This window comes from Wyeomyia smithii, chromosome 3 (genome assembly GCF_029784165.1).
Source record: "Wyeomyia smithii strain HCP4-BCI-WySm-NY-G18 chromosome 3, ASM2978416v1, whole genome shotgun sequence".
Classification (NCBI taxonomy): Eukaryota; Metazoa; Arthropoda; class Insecta; order Diptera; family Culicidae; genus Wyeomyia; species Wyeomyia smithii.
The window spans coordinates 29,457,125-29,472,126 of record NC_073696.1 but is presented as its reverse complement, the minus strand read 5'-3'; the positions used below and the strand labels follow the sequence as shown (position 1 = coordinate 29,472,126).

The window sequence follows — 15,002 nt, the reverse complement described above, 5'->3', positions numbered from 1 at the left end:
TGGTCCTGTTTATTTTTCCGGCTATCGATAGAACGGGAACCGCGTATTGATTTGCTAGATTACTGGAAGGGCGCTGGGTTTCTAAAAGGGTGTTGCACATACCGTAGATTAGAGGGTGATGCGTTCGTAGGGAAAGCGCTGCTGCGTGATGCTCATGTTGCACTTGCTCGCTGATGACGGTAACGGCAGGCTTCACACAACAACTTGACGAACTGCACTCAGATTCTAACAAACGTTCATAATTCGTGTCACTTCTTCGCTCACAAAACTGCTATTGTTTTCCTTCTTTCTCTTTTCCACACTGTATTGCGCTGTCACTTGCACTGGAAAAAGGCTACAAATGGCACTCGCACACACTCTCAGTAGGCAAAGCAGAGCATGCAGAGTACAAAGCACGGAACAATAATTTAATTTAATTTTTTAAACGTCATTGGCGATAGAGGAACCGAAAAAAAAAACGCTGTGTACTTCGATGCACGTTATCACTCGCTTTTAATCAAAATCAATCAAGTTGTTGATTAATTACGAACTTTTTTCAATTGTGTTTTTGTTTCGTTTGTCGTTCCTAGATATCGAGAAAAAAAGTATCAATCACTTGCACTCGGGTTTACTGTGGCGTAGAATTCACCGACTGTAGTTCGGTAGTTTTCGTTTCCTCATCTGTAGTTATTAATTGAACTTAATCAACTGAAAAACAAAAACGCGGGACAAAACTGAACACTGATTGTGGCGATGATGGTTTAATTCGTTTGATTGCAATAATGGATGAAATTGAGTTTCCATCCGTCTAGTCCCCCGAAGGTGGTTCAGGGTTGTGGTAGGCGGGTACTTATCAGCCGATTGGTGCCACTTTTTATTGGGACGCAAATATAATTGATTAATAAAGTGTGTTCTATTTTTTATCACTCAATGGGGCCACTTCGATTCGTGATGTTTGATTGCACCGTTTGCCAAGGTGTGTTCGTAGTATGCGAGGAAATTAATTGCCGCGTGTTATCGCACGTCTTTTGGCGTCAACCACGTCAGTAAATTAATCGATAAGCAACCGATTCATCAATGACACTGTTGTAAAACGAAATAATTTTAACTGATACGATCGCTCACTAATGAAGACAAAAAAAAAAACTAAGAACTTGTACACTCAAACAAATAAACACCTCAGATTTCTGCACCTGTTCACTTCCGGCTTCCGACCAAACAAAAAAAAACCGGAACGTCGTCACCAAAAACCGCGATGACAAATGTGTTTTCTTCTTTGCTTGCTGTCACTCCTGCACACACCGGAGAGGACAACGAAGCGCGAAACCCAACCCGCGGGGTGGTGGTTCTAGTTGTAACACCTTCCACGCGGCGGCAAACTGCACTCTGTGTTTATACCGGATTCGCGAAGCGCAACTTGAAGACTGGGAACTCCGACCAGACTCGCAGTGGGCGGTCGGTACCTGCTGTCTGTGTCCTGTTGTATGTATGTATCAATCGAGGAGACCGTTGTTGCTATTGTTTGTTTGGCTGTCACTAAACGGGAGCAGGTAATGACTATGTACTTCCTCCCTCGATCACTCACGCTGTGCAACTGACTAGTAGTGTTCAAAGTAAAGTTGCTTCAAGTGCACCCAGGACAGGACAGGACAAGAGAAGTACGCGAGCCAGGCGAGCAATGCGTGTGCACACGATGCGAGCGTTACCGAACGAATGATTGAGTACGCGCAACGTGTGTATGTAAGCAGCAGCGCAAAAACCGTAAGTACACACAAGTACACAGCAGAGCATAGACGGAGCGCGGGTCCAGAGTAGGCGTGCGAGAGAGCACCGACCGACCGACCGAGCGACGACAGAACGAGAGAAGATCAGCCAGCCTTCATTCAAACAAAGCGCACACTATCCGGAGCACTCACCCGCCTGCGGCGGTTATGTGGAGTGGAAAAGGAGTGCTCAACCGCCCGGACACTCACAGGAGGAGGGCAAAGCGGAATCGAAAGAAAAACAAACCACGAGTTTGGCTCTCCTTTCGATACAAAATCGAAGAGGCACAGAAGAAACGCGGAACTGTTTATCAACCGATTGTTGGAACTGTACTGTGTTTCCCAACCTGCTTGTTTGAGTGCCGTGCAGCATCCTCATGCACTCTCCTCTCTTTCACTCTTTTCTTTTACTCTCTGATTACTCATTCATGCAGAGCACATGCTTCACTCAACTCAACTGATGTATGTGCACAACCTCCGCCAACCGCCGGCCTACGATCCACCTCACCTTATGCAATGGCAAAAATTATTGGAGCTGCTCCACCGAGGTCTTCATACGGTGTAAACTCCCCTAATGTGTATGAATATCAGCCGCCGTGCTGGTTGCGGGTAAGAACGAGACCAATCCGGTTTCGGTACCCCTACCGGGTTGCGCTCTCGCTCATCTAATGACCACTATTCATGTTCGGCGGGACTCAGCTTCGGATCGTTCGGTTCGGTCGGCGGGTAATCGTTCATGCTTTTTTTTTTGAAAAAGGTAACAAGGAAAAGAATTTGATAACATTCCTGTTGGTTTGCTGCTGGAGTCGTCTCTTTCTGGTTTTATGATAGTTGCAATAAATTTTACAATTTTTCAGAAGAAAAAGGGTGCCAAACGGAAAGAGGATACCGGGGCAACGGACAACGCCGCCGATGTGGGTGCGGGTGAATGAGAGAGACTAGGTCAGGATGTCTGAACTGGTTTGACGAAATTGGAGCTGTACATTAAGGAGATTCTACTTAACAACGGATCGGATATTATTCTGTTTTACACTCTCTTGGATTTTAGTAAATGAATTAAATTTTGGTTTATTTAGACAATTACCAAAGTTATCTTCTGATCGATCGACATTCACGACGTTATAATCAACTGTTGTCTCGGTGGTAAAGTAGTAGTGAAATCTAGGTTGGAAAAACGTTTGTGAATTTTTGGTTTAAAGTGAATTACACTTGCAAGTATCTTAAACAAAATCATCAGACATGATTCCTTGATTCATATTGTTTTTTCATGTTCAACTGCGTGGAGTTCTGTTTGAGCTTGAATTCCGACTTTTTGTTAAGTTTCGACTTGAATCTAAATGGAAATTTAACACATGAACTTTAACTCTACGATTTCGTTGAGCTCCAACGTCACTTGTTCTTGAGTTTTAATCTTAACGAACTTAGACTCAACTTGCACCAATCCACAATGGTCCAGTAATCAAATTTAGGGGAAAACTTGGGTCTAGAGCTCGACAGCAATATTTTAGAGAAAAACTTTCTTCTAGATAGTTGTTACATATGATAAAGTGTCTATTGAAAACTTATCAAAAATAAGGGAGACCCAAGCTTTCGATGAAATCAAGTATCTAACTTTCTTATCTTAGAAGATAGAAGTAAAAGTTGTTCTACAGCATTATAGCCCTGTTAATTTTAAGCAACTTTGTGGAAAATTTTTTTTTTTCTATCTTTGAAAATGACTGATTTATATTGAAAAAACACATTCTTCGCTTTAACTTTTTTATTTCAATTTTCACCTTAAAACTGTTTTTGAACGATTTTTTAAAGAAACAATTTTCAGGGCTGACATCGTGAATATCTCAATTCTACTGAAAGTAATTCATGTTTTCTATCTAAAAATATACGTTTTTCATTGGTTCGTCATTCTTTTTGCGTGAAACATAAAAAATATCGGCGACGTAAAAGCATGACCGGGTAGTCCCTATAACATTCTTTCTATTGGGGTGTTGTAATGAATCCATTTTAATCACTCGTCAAGATGCGATGAAAAAAATCTTTCCTTTTTGCCGCTAGAGCAGTTGTTCACAATCGATACGTAACGATTGACTTTAAACCGTCAAAACCAATCACGGCTCGTAGTTCCGCATAGAGCAGCATTTCCGTAAACTTTTTTTTCAACTCTCGATGCGCTACAGTTGCCGTTTTTTAATGGAATGGTGAAGAAACAATTTCCGCAAATGACGAGCGTTACCTTCATGCGTTGTCGCGCTTGACTCGACCGAAGTGCCTTTCGGAGTAAAGAGTTGGCACGATTCCCTGCCTAGATGTGTCTCTGGATCTCTTAGCTGGTGTTATGATCGGCGGTCACCAGTGAATCCAAATCCACGAACTTGTCACCTCAGGCCTATCACCGCCTACCGAGATTTGAGTTAGGAGGCTCCACCTGTTATTCAAAGTCATCCGCGGAGCCCAGAAGCTGGACCAACCTTGTGAAGATCGTGCGTGCCATTCGGATCACACTTTCAAGGGCGATGTTGAACAGCAAACAGGAAAATGCATTACCTTGTTCTAGCCCCCTGCGCGGTTCACAGGAACTCAAGAATATCCCCAAAACACGCACCTAGCACACATAACTTGCGCCATGGTGGCCTTGAATCACGCTATTTTATCTGGGAATCCGTTGTCGTGCATGGCAATGCACGCACACCAAAAAAAAAAACGCCTATGTTATTTTTTCGGCAATTGTTTTCACAGTAAAGTAACTTTTCTGAAAAACACTAATTCGAGATATTCGCGTTTAAAGTTTCAAATCGAATTTCCTTTTGCACTTTTAGTTTTTGAACGAGTTGTGCTTGAGACGGATCCTTGACAAGTTTCGAGAACAGAACATGTAGGTTAGGTACAGCATCTGTTTATAGACTTCAAGGCGGTGTACGATTCACTGAAATGCAACAAGTTGTGGTGTGGCAGATTATGCTAGAATATGCTTTCCCAACCAAACTGTTTCGGCTGATACGTGCAACTCTTGACGGTTGCACATCAAACGTCAGAACAGCGGACCCGTTAGAGACGTTGGATGGTCTGAAACGAGGGGACATGTTCTCGAGCTTGCTGTTCAACATAGCCAGAGGATTTATACGAAGGGCAGTTGTGCACAGGGCCGGCAGTTGATGTGGGTAGTTTGTGTAGTAGTACCCACTCGGAAAATATCCCTGTGGGTACTTACTAGGGTGGGGAAAAGTGATCGTTTTTCCAGAACCAAGTTTTTTTGGTTCCTTTTGGGGTCCGAAACAATCCTAAACCTACCTGAAGTCGATTGGTTTTGTCTCCGCTTGGCGCATTGCATTTCAAATTTGTATGAAAATTCATATCGGAAAACCTACTTTTTTGCATTTACCTTTCTAGAGAGCTCAACAATGCTCTAATAATGCACTACATTATGTTAAAGTATAGTAGTTTAGATGCCTAACAACTTTGCAGAAGACACTGAAGAGCTAGAATGTCCCTAAGAAGAGCTATAGCTGTTCAAAGTTGAGTATGTCGATTTAAATGCAGAAAATCTTGTTTTCTGCCAACATTACCAATGTACCGGCGCCAGTAGCATTCCCATCAGAAACATCCTGTCGTAACGAGTTGATACACTCAGCTGGATCAAACAAACAAATTCAGGTCAATATTCTAGGCGTAGGTAAAATCTACAACGTGTTTCAGAGGTTACTTGTGATGGAAATCTGACTGACGCCGGTACACTGGCAGTGTTGGCAGAAAAAATGATTTGTAAATTAAATTTCGACATACTCAACATTGAACAGCTCTAGTATTTTTTTTTTTGGCACACTCTAGGTCTTTAGTGTCTTCGGCCAAGTTGTTAGGCATCAAAAAACCTACCATTTGAAGTCATGAAACCTATGGTTTGAGTCATTTTGAGCTCTTTAGAATGGAAAATGCAGAAAAGCTGGTTTTTCCATACAAATCTCCATATAAATTTGAAATGCAATGCGCCAAGCGGAGACAAAACCAATCGACTTCCGATAAATTCAGGATTGTGTGGGGCCTCAAATAGAACAAAAAAAAAACTTGGTTCTTGCTTTCTGCTATCAAGATTCGTTTTTTCCATATAAGATTCCCCACCCTAGTACTTACCCACAAGGAATTATCGGACAAGACCAAAAAATGTAATGATTTCTATGTTCTATGTTCGTTATAATTGCCGCGTATATGTGCCAGCGACCGCTTTTTAATGGATATCGTTGAGCGAGAGCTCATAAAGCTGCAGATTTAATGCATTTCTAAGCAATTTGCTATCAAACAAAATTTCGATTTCGAAAACTTCAAGAGCTACTCTTGTGCATTTTTTCATTGGTCTAAAAAGTGAGACTTTCACGACTGTAACTGAAGCCTTACAAGAAATCTGCTTAAGTTAAAATTTTGTATGGAGACTTTTTTCGAGGAGACAAAACTGATGAGCCTTAAGTTTGCATTAAAAATGTAAAAAAATTGTCTATTTTTCATGGGTTTACCTTTACACGCACTAACAAAACATCCCACGCAGCATCAATCATAGTAACCTATAAGTCGTCAGAAGAAAATGAACTTGAACTCTAACCGTGATGGCGAAAACAGTGGAACTACTTCATTAAGAAGTGTATGCGTTCAAAGAACGGTACTCCGCCGCGTTAAAAACGAATATCGTAGGCCACTTTGTGGACTTTGTGGATTCGCCAGTTTCGGCATCTACAATATCTTGGCACTATTGGACAAGAATCAGAGCATCGAAAAAAACCGGTTCCAAACGCCCGATGACCCTAAACGCAAAGAAGCTTAAAAGGATGCCGAATTGTGGAAATTACCTGGCGAGCATGGATGGCAACGACTGGCAGGGCACTTCCTATTTTGCTTCCATTTCATTTGACACACCAAGTTCCCCAAGAAGGTGCCGCTTTTTTTCGCTCCGGTTTGGCTGTGAAAGGAGAAATTCATAGTAAGAAGTGCCTGCCGAAAGTTGCGTCATCAAGAAATACCATAAGGGCGAAAACACCGTATACTGGCTGGATTTACCGTTGGCCCACTACTCGAAGCAATCGTTGGAGGGGATGGAGCGTCCTCTAGCTGACCCCATTGAGAGTTTTTTGGCAAAACTGAAGCGGAAGATCTACTCCAATAATTTTGACGCGAAAATTGATAAACAAAAGGAAGAAAGAACTCCAAAACATGCCTACACGCATGTTTTCGTCCGCCTTGTTTATTGTTCCGGTTAACTACTGGAAGGCCACTTTTAAAACTTCCCTATTCCTCACTACCCACTCGGGAAAATAGTGTGACGCCGGTCCTGGTTGTGCAGAGAAGCGACACAGTCATCATGAAGTCTCACATGCTTCTAGACTTCGTGGATGATATCGACATCATCGGTGTTAAACGCAGAGCTGTGGAGGAGGCGTTTTTGACCCTTCAAGGATAGAGTGTGAGAATTGGATTCTTTATGGCGAGTCCACTGCCAAGACGAAGTGATATCGAAGTGAGTCGAAATGTGAAGACACGGATTGAGGCAGCGAACAAGGCTATTCACGAATTGCGTAGTCAGGTTATGTCCCTCAGCTTACAGATTCGCACGAAGTTTGCGCTTTACAGGACACTGATACTCCCGGTTGCGCTTCACGGACATGAATCAATATTTGGTGTCAACCAAAAAAATGAGATGATCATCCTAGCTTAATAAAGTCTTCGGAACAATTGTTTGTATGCATGACCCGCATAATCGTGAATTGTCAAAAAGCAAGAAAAGTTTACTATACTAAAACTAAAAAATTAACTTTTCTGTGTTAGGAGATAGAAGAATAGTTTATTCAGCAAAGTTGTAGAAGATTCAAAAATATGAAACTTTACTGAACAAATGAAAACTCTATCTTTTTTGGTACAAAGTTATAATGTATATTACGTGGAACTTACTTAAAAGTTAGATTTTTGTACTTAACTTTTGAGAGTTGCATTTTGTACAAAAGTATTGTTCAGAGGTATTGTTAGGGCACACAAAATGCACATTTTTGCCAAAAGTCATACATCTCTTGTAAAATGTAACTAACAAAAGTTAAGTACAAAAAACTAACTTTTAAGTAACTTTCATAGAATATATTCCGTACCTCTGTACCCAATGAAGCTAAGTTTCATATTTTTGCACGTTCTAAAACTTTGCCGAATGAACCATTTCTCTATCTCTTAACACAAAAAAGTTAGTATTTTGGATATATAAAAACCTACTGTAACATATGCTCGCTGTACTCTCATATGAGTGGATTGGGACAAATGGAACCTGAAGGAGTTAATAGTACTTCAGCTTTCCTTCAAGGAAAAGTATTGACAGTACGATCCCATTTGCCCCTTTTTAACCTATACGTTCTTGATGTTATCCAAAAAATAAGCTAAAATATGATATAACTTTGTAAGGAAAAGTCCTGCAGATATCTGTCCTTGTGTGCTTTGTGTGCCCTAACAATTCCTCCGAACAACACTCTCGTGTAAAATGCAACTAACAAAAGTTAAGTACAAAAAACTAACTTTCGAGTAAGTTCCATGTAATATACTTTATAACTTTGTACCGCAATGAAAACAGGATTTTCATTTGTTCAACAAAGTATCATATTTTTGAATCTTCTACGACTTTGCTGAATAAACTGTTCTTCTATCTCTTAACACAGAAAAGCAAGTTTTTTTTATTTTTAGTATAGTAAACTTTTCATACTTTTTGACAATTTGCGATTATGCGGGTCGTTCATACAAACAATTGTTCTGAAGACACTTTTAAGCTAGTATGAAGGTAAAAGGCGCTATGGAATTAAGTTTTTGCCTTATTGGACCACTGTGAAATGGTGTAAAGTTATGATATTTATAGATAATTTATAATTGGAAGTCGATTGTCATTTCCAAAATTTTCATTAATCTACATGTATTTCAACTACGATGTATTTTAACTTAAGAATTTATTCTGGTTCCTCCGGATTCAGCTGGAACCATTTTATCTGCATTTACGAGAAAAATAATTACAGGCTCTCAAGTTCAACTGAAAATGACCATAAGCATTCAAAAGATCAGAAAAAAACGAAACGGTCAGAATTCAGCCTAAGCTACCTGAAAATTATTGCTAAAGAAAACAATAAATCAAAGCAAAAATGGACTAAATTTAGCTGAAAGTGATTTTTGAAAAAAAAAAAAACTGACTAAAAAAGCTATAGAAAATGTATAAAAGTGGACAGGAATAAGCTAAAAATTAATTTTCATAAGTTCCAACAAATTTCATACCATCTCTGTAAACCAGAAAAAAACATGAAGTTTTAGCAAATTTAACTGAAGCGTTCCCAAAAGCTAGATAAACCAGAAGAAAAACAATAAACATTTATCCTAAAATAACAAACGGAACGTTAGAAGATAAGTAAAATAAACCAGAAAAAGAACATGGCTCCTAACGCGACCAAAAAAAGCATGAGAATAAAATATACTCAAATTACCAGCTTCTAGAATATATTCCACAACACAACATTACATAATCAAAATTCAGTCAAAATACCCGCAAAATGAAAAATGGCTGTAGCTAGATCAGAAAATGTTACCTAGGTATAGAAGGAACAGAAGAAAATAAAAGTTCGTCTTAAGGATTCCTTTGAAACGTTCCTGGAATGTAGAAGAAAAAATAAAGAAAATGATCTTAAATTTGGTTCAAATTGACAAAGTAATTCTAACGAGAGGAAATGGCCAAAAATAAATTAATTCAAAAAAAAAGATTGAAGAACGCTTCTAAATAACAGAAAAAAGTGGTTCCATAGCTGGATCAGACTCAAGCCGAATTTAACTCACAGTTTAGTTGAAAGTGCCTCAAAGAGTCAAAGTGTCAAATTTCCAGCTTCTAGAATATATTCCACAACACAACATTACATAATCAAAATTCAGTCAAAATACCCGCAAAATGAAAAATGGCTGTAGCTAGATCAGAAATCAATTCTGAATTAAAAAGGAGCAGAGAAACGCTTGTAAAACAAAAAAAAAATGATCTCGAAAAGTATCTAATAACTTCAGAAAGCAATCATAAACTAGAAAAAAATCCAAATACAAGAAAAAACTACATCATACTTAAATTGAAAAACATAGAAACTCTCGTTAATATAGCTTAAAACATATGAAAACACTTCGAAAGCTTCGAAAGAATAAAAAAGAGTAAGTTTCGAATTCAGCTCAAAATGGTTGTAAAATGTCTCCTAATCAGTGCTGATAAAAGTCATTTTCCCCAGCAAAATTCTTCGAAAATTGCAGCCAATCATTTTCAATTTTCACTTCCAATGATCGCAGCACTCTCTCAGATACACTAGATTTTCGTCCTAGTAATGTGCTGTTATACTCAGATGAAATAGATCGCGCGCATCGTTCACGGTTACGGAATAAAATTTGACGACAAATCCAACCAAATGATCTTCACTTCAAAGCGAAAAAGAAAAACAAACAGCCCACTCAACCAAAATGAACCTCACCGAAATACTTTTTCATTGACACTGACCGATGCCTTGACAATCTTCGTTAACTGATAAACTGATTTTGTTGTCTTGCTTCCATCGCATGAAATATAATGAGGTGTTTTGACAGTTCACTTCCATGCAAAAAGCGGGAAGAGAGAACTCTGACAGGATTGTAAAAAAATAACGTTTATGGATGCTTTTTTTCCCTTGCATTCAAGAGTGTCAACAAATATCAACCCTGCTCCTAATGCTAGAAAAAGCAAACAAAGATAACGATGGTTTGAAACACGTTTATTAGACAGAAAAGGTCAACATGAAATATGATCGAATGACTGAAAATGTTCCCTAGGTATAGAAGGAACAGAAGAACATAAAAGTTCGCATTGGATCAGACTCAAGCCGAATTTAACTCACAGTTTAGTTGAAAGTGCCTCAAAGAGTTGAAAAAAGTTCACGAAAAAACTTAAAAAAAAGTTACTTAAAAAACTTAGGAAAATGCCTCTGAGGAAAAAATAGAAATCTATCTTGTTTTACCTAAAATTCTTGAAAGGTTCTCAGATTTGTCTGAAGAAACTTTTCAAATAAAAAAAAACTTTTTTTCGAAAAATTATTTCAAATATAGCTCACAATGACTCTAGTACCAGAATTTTTATTTTGTGCCAATTTATTTTTTCCGCAGATTACAAATAATACCCCTTCCCCACTGTGGAATGTGGATGGCCCCTATTGGAATTATGGAAGTGGTATGAAAGCAATGATAGTTGATTCCAGAACCAATTCAAAATTGTCGATTCATTTCAAACGGAACCCGAAATTGTCGTTAAGAGGTACGCCCAAGTCGGCAGTAGTTTCGCAATCCTATGTCAAGAATGCAAAAAAGAGGGTTGATTTGAGCAGCCTGAAGGCATTTGCTGAACCGGACCGTAGGGGAAATAAAATCTCGGGATGAGGAGACCGGGCTCTACGAGATTTTTCTGACAATACACGATTGCGTCGCTATTGATGTTGAAAAGCACTAAAAGGTTATTCTCCTACAAATTACTGGGCATGAAATTGTTGTCGGTAAAATGGAAGACTTTCAGGATGCAACAAACATCAAAGCTGGTATGCATTGCATAGCTTCCCGTTAGAGAAACTTCAATCCTTAAATTGGACGTACAATTATACCCATAACCAGCACACCAATTTGACATTCCGGCATGCCTAATCCGAACTGATCCGCCTCCTCCTGTGTCAAGTTATCAACGATCGATAATTGAATCGTTTTCCTCTCACAGAGATCCATCAACGCAGCTCGATCTCAGCTCCTCTGTCAAACCACATCCAATTACCCGCCGTCTGAACGAGACAGCCACGATCAAAACCCATGTCTTTCAAAGTTCAAACACTTTCACCTGCAGTGCATTGGTAGATATTGAGTGCAGTTTTGACCATAAATCAGATCCTTATGCTGCCTCACATAGCTTAGAAGAACAAGACGTCGAAGAATAGTTATAAAAAGTCCTAAAAAAACTTCGATAAATTGCTAGTCCTTTCGTAGGGTAAGATCGGGAACGAAACGAGGTGCGAGACTAGGAGAAAAAAGGAAACTTGCAGCACATACTTTACACTCAAATTCATCTACCTGCCCTCATCAATACCGTGTGTAACAAGAAACCCTTATCTACTTTTTTTTTCTTCTCATAAACGAGTCTTTCTCCTCTTTCTCCACGCAATGGAACGTATATTTTCGATTCCTCCCAAGCTTACGTTTGTTGCTATTTTTGCTGATCCTGTTTTATGCTTTGCTTCTTCCTCTACTCGAACGTCGAAAATTTCCCACTAGTTTTCCTCCGTGTCACCATGCCAGCCGATAGGAACTCAGAATAGTGTATTCTTCTATGCTCTCTTGTCTCTCTTTGAGAGCCCAAAATTTCCGTAGAGCATAGAAGCTCAAATAAAATAATAAACCACTCACGTGTGGAAAAGGAAAACTTGAAGAAGGTGGCGAGGGGGGTAAACGTGGTCTTCTTGTTCGGTGCGGTGCATTACATTCATGTGAGTGCGCGCGCTTGAACCTCATAATCATCGCGCGTTTCGAGCGTTCAGTTGTTAGATCGAGTTAGAGCGTGTTGCAGGTGACCGAAGGGAGGGGAGCGCTCAGCTATTAAAATGAGCGAGACGAACGATGCCGGCAAACAGCAGCAGTAGCCGTTTGTCTCGCTTTAGTCAATTGCGTTTCGATTGAAGCATTGTGATGTACAGCATATTCCCCAACTTTTTCGTTGGAAATTATTAGTTTTCTGGCTTCGCCTTTCCCGATGCACGGTTTGGATACTTCTTTGGATGCCAAACACTCGTGAGCTCGTCCGTAAAATATCTCTTTGTCGCTCATCCTCATTCGGAGAGGAAGATACACCGCTTGTTCGTTACTCGTTGCTCGTTACTCTGCTCATCAAAGCCGGAGTTGGTACTGGCTGGACTTAATCAAGGTTGTGTAGGTAGATTTGGACTTCAAATATATGCTTTTTTATTTCTGCTTCGGCCGCTTACCAACAACCACCCACCTCCTCCTCCTCTTCGACGTTTTTACTCACAGCGGGTGGGGAGGGGATCACTTTTCTGGTTTTGGACTGCCCGTTCTCCCCGTCGCGTCGGCCAGTTGTTTGGTCGGTCCGTCCGTCCAGTTTGCTTCTTTCTTCGCAGTTGGTCATAAAATCATTTGAGAGATGTATTAGAAGATGCGTGGGAAAGAGATGGCTACAGAGAATAAATTTCATTTGGAATGAATTTTAATGAAACATAGAAAACCACGTACGTGTTCGTTGCTTGTTTCCTCTCGGCTGTCCGGTTTACTTGAATCGTATTGGTTAAACTTTTTAATGGGTTTTCTTCTAGTCCGTGCGCGGATCTTCGCTTCGGGAGTGCCTTCTTCCCGAGTCGAAAGCCACTATTGCTGCACAGTGGGGCGATTCTGCTGGCAAAATAAGTGGAATGTTATTTCTTTTTAATCATTCATACTCTTCAATTTTTCACCTTCTTCTGAGTTAGGGTGGGTGTACTAGTTTCACCATTATTAAACATAGAATTGTTTAATCGTTGACCAGCACTTTCCCCACTGTGCGCGGTGCCTGCTTGCGTGCGTTCGGTTCTCGGTTCGGTTTCGGGCGCAGGTTTACCTGCACGGAGCTCCTTGCAGGCCACCATAAACGGTGTTTAAGCGGACGAATTACCGTGAAGACATGACTGAACAAATAACTTCAGGACTGCTGCTGGCCGGGTGGATAAAAATCGGCAAAAAATTACACACTTTGTGTGTCCGATGAAATCATTGTTCGCAGGCACGTACTTGCACCGGGTTTACGCGGTTTGTTCGCACTTTGTCCGCACGTTTCAATTTGCTGTATTTTTTTTTGCTTACTTTACGCCGATCTTTCGCCGATCTTGGTGTTTGGAGAGTGCACTTTTCGTTTTTATGTAGGCTTATGCACGTACGTACATATCCTCTCTCGTGGCGGAAGTAGTGTGCCATCGATTCCCTCCTATCGAATCCAGGAACGCAGGCAGGAGGAAGCAAAATTGTGGCGAACGCTTTGGGAAACAATTAGGGTGATAAATTGCGCGCATTTGGCGGTGCTTTGATGCTGCGATTTTCTCGGTCGGTCGGTCGAAAGGAGGATTGTGCGAGGGGGAAAGTGACCAGAGTGCGTGTGTGGGCTTCCGCGTCACGTTGTAGTTGTGATGGGCGATGTATTGGTTGCATGGATTAATGATTTGTTGCATAATCATAATGGGTGAATTGGAGACATATGCATTCGGTGTTGTTTGAGAGTCGATTGAAAGTGGCTGCGCATGTTGGGGGGTAACCTATGCCGTATAATTCGCTTGTGTCGCATGTGAGGTAATCAATGCCTAATGACATGAAAATACGCAAAAATTTCATCGACGATTTTTGATTCAAATGAAACTTTGCACTCGTATTTGACTTAGTAAATTGAGTTTTTTCCACGGACAATAAAAATTTTAATAACACATAAGTAATTTTATAAAATGGCATATGTATTTTGGCATAGGCTTTATTTAAAGTATTGTAGCTAAGAAACCATTGGTTATTTAGAAAAACTGTTTGAGAATAAATTGTAGGAAACTGATGCAATGCCTTGTTTGAAAAATACAACACATAAAACGTGTTTTTGTACTACAAAAAAAAAATCGAATAGACATTAAATTTTAATTTAAGAATAAAAAGAAAAAAACATCTCTATAAAGTTCTCTAAAACTCTGTACCCAATGACGATAAAAATTTTGTTTATTCAGTAAAGTTGCCTATTTTTACATTCTCTAAATTTTGCCGAACAAATTCCTTCATTTGTCAACACAAAAAAGTTAGTATCTTTGAAATAAGAAAAACAACTGTAATTGGTACTCGCCGTTCTCTAATATGTGTAAAGTGGAAAAAATAACAGTTTGTAGTACTTGAGATAAGCCTTAAGAAAAAGTAAATCCGCCTTTTTAACCTATATGTTCTTAAAGTTGTCGGAAAATAGCTGCCATATGCTGTAACAATCTTCCCCAACTAACTTTTCTACTAGAAAAAGTTAGGTTAGTACAAAAAAAAATTATTTTATGTAACTTCTATGTAAAATACTATTGTACTATCACTCTGTACCTAATGGAAATTAGAATTTCGTTTTTTCAACCAATTTTCATATTTTTACATTTTCTAAACCATTGCCGAATAAGCTAATTCTCTCTCCCAATGGCATCCCAATCCCAATGGGTGACAATGGCTGTATGGAAAAAT

General features: G+C 39.6%; 1 protein-coding gene across 9 annotated transcripts in view; it reads right to left on the bottom strand.

Annotated features, from left to right (window-relative positions):
* LOC129733208 (protein abrupt) overlaps window positions 1-1,715 on the bottom strand; it is a 166,249-nt gene extending 164,534 nt beyond the window's left edge. For 4 of the 9 annotated variants that reach the window (XM_055694865.1, XM_055694863.1, XM_055694870.1 and 1 more), the window contains exon 1: window positions 1,158-1,715. The gene's annotated coding sequence lies outside the window, so the exon portion shown is untranslated. Of the gene's footprint in view, window positions 1-102; window positions 335-1,157 lie in introns of all 9 variants that reach the window. The other 5 variants (XM_055694868.1, XM_055694864.1, XM_055694866.1 and 2 more) reach the window with 5 other exon arrangements.
* Window positions 1,716-15,002: the final 13,287 nt, after the last annotated feature.